Raw genomic sequence first — 11337 nt, forward strand, 5'->3', positions numbered from 1 at the left:
ACCAATTTGTTTTCAGTGTTTAATAATAAAGCCGGATAAGACTGTTTGATAGAAGTGAGGCTATAGCATCCGGTGTGTCCTTCCAATCTAATTGACGACGGTTATCGAGGATGTATAGGGGACGCCCTGGTAATTTCTAAGCGTTACACTTTTAATCAGCGCTTCACGCAAGATTGATCAAGCGTAGCATCTCGTACAATGGACGGCGTGCCGTCGAGAAGGGTATAAAAGTATTGTGTCTTGATTTAAGGTCGCAACGCTGCCGTCTGCGATTCAGATAAAAGTGACGTCGATTTAGGCTCCACTGCCGACGTGCTGTTCGTCAAATATTGCTCAGACACACACTGCTAATGATATTGAAATCTGCAAATTGACAGGGAGTAAGTGTTCTTTTGCAGTCGGTGGTAATTCCAGAGAGATTCATCACATATGCATTTGGAGCACATATGTGCACTCTACCATCTCCAATATCATGAACGATCATTTCATCGTTTCATCATGTGTGTTTAATTACAGAAAATAGGTAGATTTCAAGTCACATAATATAGCATTCAAAAATATACAAATTACATAATATGTGTATTACACACTCACAATCACTATTTATATTAAATTATTATAGTATATATATTATTATATATAATATAATTAAATATCATTATAATATATATTACTATATAATATAAATATTATTTTAATATATATATATATATATATATATATATATATATAATATATATTATAATATATATATATATATATATATATATATATATATATATACAGGGTTTGTCCGGAAAGTAATGCGTCGCATTTTTTTGTGACGCGACTATACATCGCAGAGCGATGGGACCGGTTGGGGAGGAACGGGGGTACCCTTAGCTTTCCAACGGTAGGTCGCTCAATTGTTTCCATGCGCTTGGAGGGTTAGGACGGCTTATTCTGTGAACCTCTGCTTAGTGGTCGCGTCGAACTTGTGATGGAGAGAACGATAGAGCAACGCTATGCGATAAAGTTTTGCGTGAAGCTGGACAAGACGCCGCTGGAAACTTTTGAAATGCTCAAGAAAGTTTTCGGGGACGATTGCCTTTCCAAATCGCAGTCAAACAGATGGCACAAGATGTTTAGAGAAGGTCGGAAGGAGGTCGCCGACGAGGCCCGCGCAGGACGCCCGTCAACATCGCGAACGGACGACAATGTGACTCGTGTGCGCCAATTATTGAATTCAGACCGTCGAATGAATGTTCGCTTAATGTCGGAATTATTGAACTTGCCGAAAACGCTCAATTTTACAAGGAAGTGCTTCAGAGACTGAATCACAGGATCGCCCGCGTCCGAAAGGAGATCCGCGCTTCATGGAAACTCCATCACGACAACGCGCCGGCTCACACCGCCTTTGTTATTACGGCCTACCTGACCCGGATCGGTGTGGCAACGGTGCCGCAGCCGCCCTACAGTCCCGACTTGGCCCCGGCGGACTTTTTTTTATTTCCTCGGCTGAAAAGGGAGCTCAAAGGACAACAGCTCGAGTCGGTTGACAACGTACAAGCTACTTCGACGGCCTCCCTGAACAGCATCCCAGTCAAGGAGTTCCAGAAATCTTATGACGCATGGAAATCGCGTTGGTAAAAATGTATTGACGCAGAAGGGTCATACTTCGAACAATTTTAAGTTGTTTTACCTATGCGATCAATAAATTCTTTTTTAAAAAAATGCGACGCATTACTTTCCGGACAAACCCTGTAATATATATTATAATATATATTAATATAATATATATTATTATTTTATAATATAATATATCATAATATTAAAAAATATATAATACAAATTACAATTAAAAATAGATTAAAGATATTTTCAAGCATCACTTTTTAAAAACAACAATGATTATCAAATTTTTGATAACTTGAAACATGCGCAAGAAGGAACGAGAGCGGATTAAATAATTCGGTCAACGCGTATATGTAGCTGCGTGAACGGACGATCGTGAAAAATTGGACGAGAGTTCGAGAAAGTATAATTTTAGAATCGTAAATATAATAAATCTGTGCGTTATCAAAGCGCTGTAATTAAGAAAGAATTTCGAACTCTGACCGATGGTCAGCACACATCTTCGTGTTACGCATGAACGAGAGAGATACAGCCGTAATCGCGACGATTCACCAACACTTCGAACTCGATACAATGAACGCATTCAGAGATAGTTTATCAGGCCGACGAGTACACGTACAGCACACGCCTTCTTGAGACAAATTTATTATGTTAGAGGGAGACGTAATTGGGCAATCTCATACATAAATATCAGGGAGCAAATTAATTCATCATTTTATCACGATCGCGTTATACTTACGAACTTATCATTCAACGGTCAATCGGGTTATTCGTCCCATCTTGTTGATGCTTAAATCAATAGTTTTTAAACGAATAATTTGGCAAATACAGATATCGGGCCGAAAATATATAGCATGTGATAATACGAGGATATATAATAATTTAATTAAAAAAATAAGAATATTACACAACAAAATCATATAATTTAATTGAAAAAATACAAATATTACACACAAAAAAATAATACAATTTAATTGAAAAAATAAGCTTCTAATGTTAAACCGGTAAAAGCGATAAATATATGTTCTAGTGGCGGAAAGCACCCACCCTCATTAGTTTTTGACGAGGAAATCACCTTCTTCTCGATTCTACCACCAATTATCGGGCGTCCGACCGAGATGAAACGTTTTGTCCAACGAAACTACAAGTCCGTCGCCAGGGCGTGGCGCCGAAACGGCATGATGAGGATGGTCGGCGCAAATTTCTTTTTCGTTTTCCAATTCTCGGCGCCTCGGCCGCGTCCTCTCTTTCCTTCCGCTAAATTTTCGGTTCGACACACCCTTTTTTCGAAAGCGGTACGATTTTTCATCGTTTTTCACGTCCCACGTTTTCTGTCTCTTTATTCAACTAATTTACATGAGGCCTTAAACAGTTTTGTTACAATAAGTTCTAATTAGTGATGTCGTTATGTCGCGATTCATCTTCAATGAATTTCTAACTTTCTGAAAAAATAAATAATTTATTATTATTAAATATATTAAATATAAATAATAATAAAAATATTAAATATTAAATATAATTAAATAATTTATTATTTCAATGCAATTTAAGTATAATAATTTTAAACAAAGCTTTCTCTATGAGGAAGCAAAAATGTGTAAATTACATTGGTTCACAAAGATATTCGCGCGAGAGACGTAAAGAGATAAACAATAAATAACGCTTTGTTCCTTCGCATAATTCTTTCCGAATATAGATAAATCATATTTTCGTTTCTAGACAAGCTAAAATAAAAAAAATTTATATATCTCAATCACACGTGATTCCATTAATTAGTTGAAGATCTTTTTAGATCTTTTAGCCGTTTATTTTATACAAATTATTAATATAATTTATTAACAACATGTCGCACCAGTGGGTGTTAACGATGTTTTCGAAGCATCACGATAAGTGTATTTGTAAATTTTTGAGAGAATTAAGAGACATCTCTATTGGGCAGATATATTGTATCTAGATTACGTATCGCGCAAACGTAACTGCTCTTAATGACAGCGCAGAGAGCGAGGATATAACGCTTAGCAAAAGCGACTGAATGATAACTCGCAGATAACGCCTCGTAATTAGTCACTGCCAATTAACAGCTGCTTAAACGGAAAACAACCGACTGCATTAATGATATTTGAATCGCAGTTTCGCCGGAAACGAGCGCTTACGTCATTCTATCTCTCTCTCACTCCCTCTTTCTCTTTCTTGCAACTCAACATTTTTTATAATCTCGTAGAATATATTAATCGTGCTAAAGGAAACTATTCTTCATTACCAAATCGTGAAAAGATGCGAGCATAAGAAATCTGCCGTTGTATAATTTATTAAGATAATTAGTCGATATCGACTTAATGTTGGCTTAATAACTTTAATTATTTACATATATCTATAATTTTTTGTAAAATAATTTCAAAAAATTCTAAAAAAAAATTTTCTTTATATAATATAGAATAGATGAAATTTTATTTAGTTTTTATTCTTCTGCCATTATTTTTACAGATAATTACAAATTACAAATTACAAAATATTATTTTGTTTTGATTTCTTTGTCAAATTTTCTTTTTAAAAAAATGAACGATTTATTTTGTGCGAGGAAAAAAATTTCTTCTGAAAAGATAATCAAATGCAACCGAATGAGAATGCAAGTTGCAACACAAATAGAAAACCGGTACGACGGTGGACGTTTTATCTCATTTTTCTTCATTTATTTCGCAGCTCGAGATCGGTATAATTAACAGATAATGCTCGCGCTGCCACAACAAAATAAGTTTTCGCAAATCATTAACGTATAATTTTAATTGAGAGCATTGACGAAGCTTGGAATTAATTATTCTGATTGTGAGCGAGAAAGAGGGAGTATGCTGCCGTTCTTGTTGCGTTACACGCTTTATTCGCATATAAGTAGACCTCGTTTTCCCGTCGACGTTTCTCTGTCGCTTATCTTGTTGCCAATTAATTGCCTGTGGCATAGTTTAGATGAAGATAACTAGAACTGTTTCTTCCCTTGCAATCTTATTCCGATGCCTGTTTGTTTAGACTGCCTTGAACTGCAATCATAATTTGTGAGCACTTTGTTCTTTGGAATAGAGAGGAAGGAAGATGGCGTGATTAAAAAATGTTTTTCCTAGTTAACAATATTGCCTTCAATTGATTCGATATTAATTAAAATATATTTATTGAATCATATATTTAGAAAAAAATTACAATTTATTAAAAAACGATGTCACATCTAAATATTGAAGAACGTAAATTTTAAAATAATATTATCTACACAAAAATGTTTCTCAAACATTGGATATCGCATGAGGCAAATTTATAAAAAATTAATAAAAAGATATTAATCTTTTTTACTAAAAATTAATATTTGACAAATTATTAATCGATACTATAATTAATATCGACGATATAACAATAAATTAAAATATTCGAGAAACACATTGTATTATGCATATCAATACAAATTATGATTTCGATTTTATTATAGTGTCCAAACAGCGAGTAAAAACATGCTTATTACATCGCTGTAGTTATAGTCACTTTTGATTATCAGTCGGCATTTTATTGCACGCTTTCACGCGAGTTATTGTTGTGCCGAGCAATTATGTTTCTTCTGCAGAGAACATTATTACTTTTTTTCATCACATATATGATAAGAAATAATTGTGGTCTGCACGAATGCCATTATATACATGCGAACATATAGATTTAAAAGTTTTCCAATTCTGTTTTTTGTTTGCTTAGACGAATACAAAATCTTTCATTGATTTCATCGATCCATCTTATTATATTACATAATTATTACAAAACTAATTATAATTTTTATTTAATCAACAGAAAATAGCAGTTTTTTATTCGTTCTAAATTATTTTAACTCTTATCATCGTAAGCACTTAATATAATAATAAAACAATTGTTTTTTTTTTTTTTTAATATATCTAACATATAATAAAAATATTTCTAAAAATGTATAGACCACACACATTGGTGGTAATCTCGCAATATATCATTTTTCATTCTATGACAAATTTTGACAGCCGGATTATCCGATTAGCTATAGAGATTTACAAAAAGATATAATCTGTCAATAGATTTCTCAGCAAACTTTCTTCCTATATTTCCTTGCCTATATATTCACTTGCGATTTGACCTTTCTCTCATTTCCTTTAAGATGCAGGTAAGAAAAATATTGAGTAGGGCTGAATATTATCTTAAATCCAATTTAAATATACAATGAATGCATCATTTTTAATCCATCGTACAATTTACAAAATCCCTCAAGAATTATTCAGAGAATGTAAAGAATCTTCTAAAATATTTCTCTGACTCTGAATTTTCGGAATAATCCTCCGCAACTCAACGAATATTAAAAACCGACTATACCTATATTTAAAAACCAAAAATATTGAATTGCAAACTTATAATTAATGTTTGTATTTTAATTCTTAATAACATACAAGCTAATAATATACAAAAAATAAATAAATATAAATATAAATCACATAAGAAATATTTTTGTCGTTTTGTTGTTTTCTCCATACGTAAAGTTCGAGATTAATTTATATATGGAACTTAATAATCTCAACCCAAGAGATACAGTTCCGAAGAATTAATTCTTCGCGCTTGGGCTCTATTGGCCGATTAAAAATATCATACATTATTATTATTATAAATATAAATGTCCATTAGTATAAAGTTCAGCAAACAAATGCAATCTTTACATCAAGCATACGCGCTTTACCGAATGATTCTTTACGTATATCGAAATAAAAGCACGATTTACGATAATTATCCTGACACGAGATTAGCCAAAAAGCTAACCCTTCAACTTTGCAAATAAATACATATACACAATGTTGCACAACCCCTTTCAGGTAGTCTCGATAGCAGGGCGACAAGACGATAGAGCTCCGCTTCGCGAACGGCACGTAAACCCGCAGAGGCCATCATATCCTTATTATATCAGGCACTTATCCGGAGCGGCATTCATGTCGTGCCTGCGTGTGCGTGCGCGTTTATACGCGAAGGCAGCCGAGAAGTGAGGGATAGTTACCACGATACGCCATACAGCGGGACCACCCTCATATCTCTCACGCTTCGCGGGTATTTCTATGGGAGGGAGACGCCCGTCTAATTTCCTGTCCTGAATTTCGAACGAGCGAGAATTTGCACCCTTGAGTTCACACCGACGCGGTGGCAGAAGGGACGCTCGGGGAAAGAGGAAGGAAGAGGGTGACGGCTTTTGAGAGGTGGAAAATGGGGAGAGAGCTTGAAGGAAGGGGTGAGGGAGGGCACCCCGGTCGGGAGAGCGACGGCCATAGGTGGAGGGAAAACGCGCAAAATCGCCAGCCACCCTTCTGTCATCCCGCAGTCGCGCCATTTTTCGATATCATTCTTCTCTCTCGCGCGCGCGCGCGCGCGCGCTCTCTCTCTCACCCCATTTTCGCGCCGCGAATGGAACATGTTTTTTTTTTTTTTCCATGTTCCTCTCTTCCGATTTTTTTCCCGTTCGCGACGTCAAGCGCGCTTCCGCTCGCGCGGACGCGAAAGCACGCGACGACGAGAATCGTTCTTTCCGATTCTGAAAAGTGCACGGAACTTTTAGGAGAATTTTCCGATACTAAATTATTCAATGTTCTACTTCGGGAGTATCTGTCACGTGAATACATGAGATGCTGATGTACTTGAAAAATAAATCAAGATCAAATCCCGAGAGATGAAGGGAAGTTCTCGAGTAATCAGTTTATTTTTACAGAATATAATATTTATTTTTAAACAAGAAAATATTTCGTAAAAATGACATTCTTATTATTAAGTAGAATCTTTCAACGTTATTAAAAAATTATAAGTATTTTCTAATTGCTCTCGGAAAAGAGAGATGTAGTTTATTAAATAATATTATTATAATTCGAATAACGCACATGGCATTTTTTCATGAAAATGTGTTATACAGGGTGTCCCAAAATTAATAGCAAACCTTTGAATTTTCTTGCAGATTATTTGGAGAGGATTTTTCCTCAACAAAAATGTCGAGACAGCAATAATTTTCGAGTTATAAGCGATTGAAAATAAGAAGTTTTTCCTAAACTAAGCCTTTGTGGAAATGAAATATTAACAAAATCACATTCTTTTATTAATTTCATGTAGAATTTACTTTAATAGAATTTTAATTGAGTAATTAATTTATTTTTACAGAATATAACATTTATTTTTAAACAAGAAAATATTTCGTAAAAATGACATTCTTATTATTAAGTAGAATCTTTCAACGTTATTAAAAAATTATAAGTATTTTCTAATTGCTCTCGGAAAAGAGAGATGTAGTTTATTAAATAATATTATTAAAATTCGAATAACGCACATGGCATTTTTTCATGAAAATGTGTTATACAGGGTGTCCCAAAATTAATAGCAAACCTGTTAATTTTCTTGCAGATTATTTGGAGAGGATTTTTCCTCAACAAAAATGTCGAGACAGCAATAATTTTCGAGTTATAAGCGATTGAAAATAAGGAGTTTCTTTTATTAATTTCATGTAGAATTTACTTTAATAGAATTTTAATTTAAGGCTTAATAAGATATGATGACAAAAATTGGAAACATGCCAAAAATGATGGTCCTCTCTCGATATTTTCGCCGAGGAAAACTCGTCTCCAAATGATCCCAGGAATCTGCCATTAAAAGACTTGCTATTATTTTTGGGACACCCTATATATATATACATAAAAAATAAAATTCATCGAGTTTATTCGCCGCGACGACAGATAGAGGTTTCGTTCGCTTCAAGAAGCCGTAGAGAAAGAAACTACTCCGGAAAAAACGGAGATATTATTATATGAGAGACACGCCGAGCGTGACGATATATGCTTGCGGGCCCCTTTTACGCGGGGTTCCATTATGTGATTGTTATGAATTTCCTATTAATAATAAATAAACAAACATAATAGAGAGGCCGTCGCGGTGCGTTAGCCACGATGATGCATCTGGTTCCTTCCTTCGGTCACAAGGGTAATTCAATGCGAACACCCCGTGTATCTGATGGATAACTATCGAGAATCCCTTTCTCTCTTTTTCGCGCTTTTCTGTCGACTGTATCATCATTGGCGTACTTCTAGACGATGAAGCGCGCTATTGGATGCTCCGGGAACAACGACCGGTAACAAATCATCCCCTTATGGTCGATGCTCAAGTCCGCGTGACAATCTCTCTTTTTTTTTTTCGCGCCACCCATCCCAGTTCCATCAAGGGTAAATTTAATGCGTTAAACGCTTTAAATACGCGGTCTTGTCTAGCGCTTTATGATTCCGTGTTTAGATACGCGCTGATGTGAATGGAAATTTGGCACGAGGCAAATTGAAATTTATTAGCAACTTTTCCAACTCGTCTCTTCAAGATTGCGAGGTTCCAGGTTTAGACATTCTTCTTACACACGTCAGATTTTATCCAAAGACATAAGATACTATTGGGCAATTATTTTCTGGAACAAGTGCTTTTTTTATTGTCAAGAAGTACTGCATTTATGTAATACTTTTCTTTTTTCTAAATTTAGATATCTTTTGAGAGAGAGCTTGGTTTACATAAAAGAATTGAGAATTTATAAATATAAAATTGACAAATATTTTGTTGTTACAAATTTGTCGTCAAAACAAATTGCTGAGATTAATGAGAATAGCTGGGAATTACCGAAAGTAAATATTTTTTCTTACAACTTGTAAAAAAAGGAAAGATAAGCCACAACAGTTTGGAATGCTTATAAAATTAAAAGGACCTTCCTCTGCGGGATGCTATTATATTGTATCTTTGGAATGTTGATATTGCAACCCAAGATGTTTCAAACCGAATATAGTTTTGTGGGTTCTAAAACGGTCATTTAAAATTTGTATTATACCTACTAAAGAAAATAACGAACCACAATTATGTGACAAATGATGTATATAAGTATCCCTTTTTTTGTAATTCTTGTTTTTCTCTAAGTACTGCGTAATATAAAAGATATAAAGTGAGAGAGAAAAAGAAAATTATTTTTAAAAATATTTCTTTTGAAATAAATTCGAAAAAATTATATTTATTTTATCCATAATATATACACATTGTAAATTACTTATATTAAGAAGAGAGATGAAATTCCTCCACATCTAATCTAGTCAAATGTAGATAAAGAATATGCACAATAATGCAGCAATATTTGAATAGGTAAAATATCGCACCTCTAGGAATAGACGTAAGACAATTTTTAAATCATACATTAAGTAACTACAAACAGTTTACACAAACAGAATTACGAAATTACGTTGTCAATCATGATTTGCATAGGGTGCTGTCGTCTTATTTGAATCTACAATATATGAATTTGATCTTATCTAAGTGTTTAGTTCGAACTCAAATTTATTTCTGATATAAAAGTGTAAATGTTTGCGCATCTGACAATTAAATAAAATATTTATTTTACCTTCAGTTATCTTTATCTCGATACATAAAACTATCTTCCTTCGATGAAAGTAAATATATATCATAAAAAAAATTTCGACTTTAAATGAGGTGTACAATGTATGATAAAATATATACTTGCAGAAAACATCATTAATAAAACTAATTATAATATTATAGGAAAGTTAGATTTTTAAAAATAAAACTGACGTTTCATATGGACAACTCTATAGTAAAATTTTATTTTAAAAATCAAATTCTTTGCCGGCACTTCGGGCTTTGTAAATGTATTTCCACGTCAGTTCGTGGATTCGCTTCCACATCGTGAAGCAAATATTTTCTTTCAAGACGATTCGGCATTAATGCCGAGTATTAAAGGTCGCGAGAGCGAGCAGGCGACAAGAGAGCATTAGTGCCGGCTTATTAGGCTCGCGAAAAATGGTGGAACGTCTTTTCCTCGGCAGGTGATGGCATAATACGGCCGCGGCATCGCCACCTTCGTGGCAGCTAATTCCACATTAACTGCACTCTCTAAATCTCTGTCAACGCGTCTCTAGGGCGGCCTCGACAAAAGCCGACGAGATTCGATTCTCGGTGGCGAACACACAACACACACGCACCCGCACTCACACATACATATACTCTCGCGCTTATTCGCATCCGGAGTCGATTTCAAAATGACTACTTACTGCTTTCTCAGGAGCACCGAAACGGCATCGGTAGACGGCACAAGAGGGGAGTTATTCGACCATGAAACGCCAAACTAAACGGCGCTTTGGGCGCCCAGATATGAAGCTCGAACCCCTAGGTGAGTGTGAGTTCTGCGTATGCGTTGCATTCACACATTCCCGCGCACAAAACGGGATCGTACCATCCCTCGGAATAAACTCAAATGAGATTATGGAAAGTATACATAATGAGAGATGCTCAGGGATACTTAGAAAGTAAAGAAGATAATAGAATCAAAAGCAGTAATTAATTTTTAATGAAGCAAACTTAATTTGGCGATGGAAAGTATTGCACATTAATGCACAGTTTTGTGATTTGTGACAGGGAATTATTAAAAGATACAAAGATGAGCAATATAAGCTACATAATATTAAGGCGAGCAAGTTGTATCGCATAATCATGAAGGAATTAGTTTTTCGAATTATTTATGAATTAAAATCTTTTGTCTTTTAACCATCTATCTTGATTTAAAAAAAAAAAAAAATGAAAATATCTAATATAATTTTCTGTTATTCATGCAATGTTGAGGGTTGTAATTTCGAAGTGCCGGTACGTATATAATAGAATCAAAAGCAGTAATTAATT

This window comes from Nylanderia fulva, unplaced genomic scaffold (genome assembly GCF_048542155.1).
Source record: "Nylanderia fulva isolate GAGA-0341 unplaced genomic scaffold, ASM4854215v1 Scaffold8, whole genome shotgun sequence".
In the NCBI taxonomy this organism is placed as follows: domain Eukaryota; kingdom Metazoa; phylum Arthropoda; class Insecta; order Hymenoptera; family Formicidae; genus Nylanderia; species Nylanderia fulva.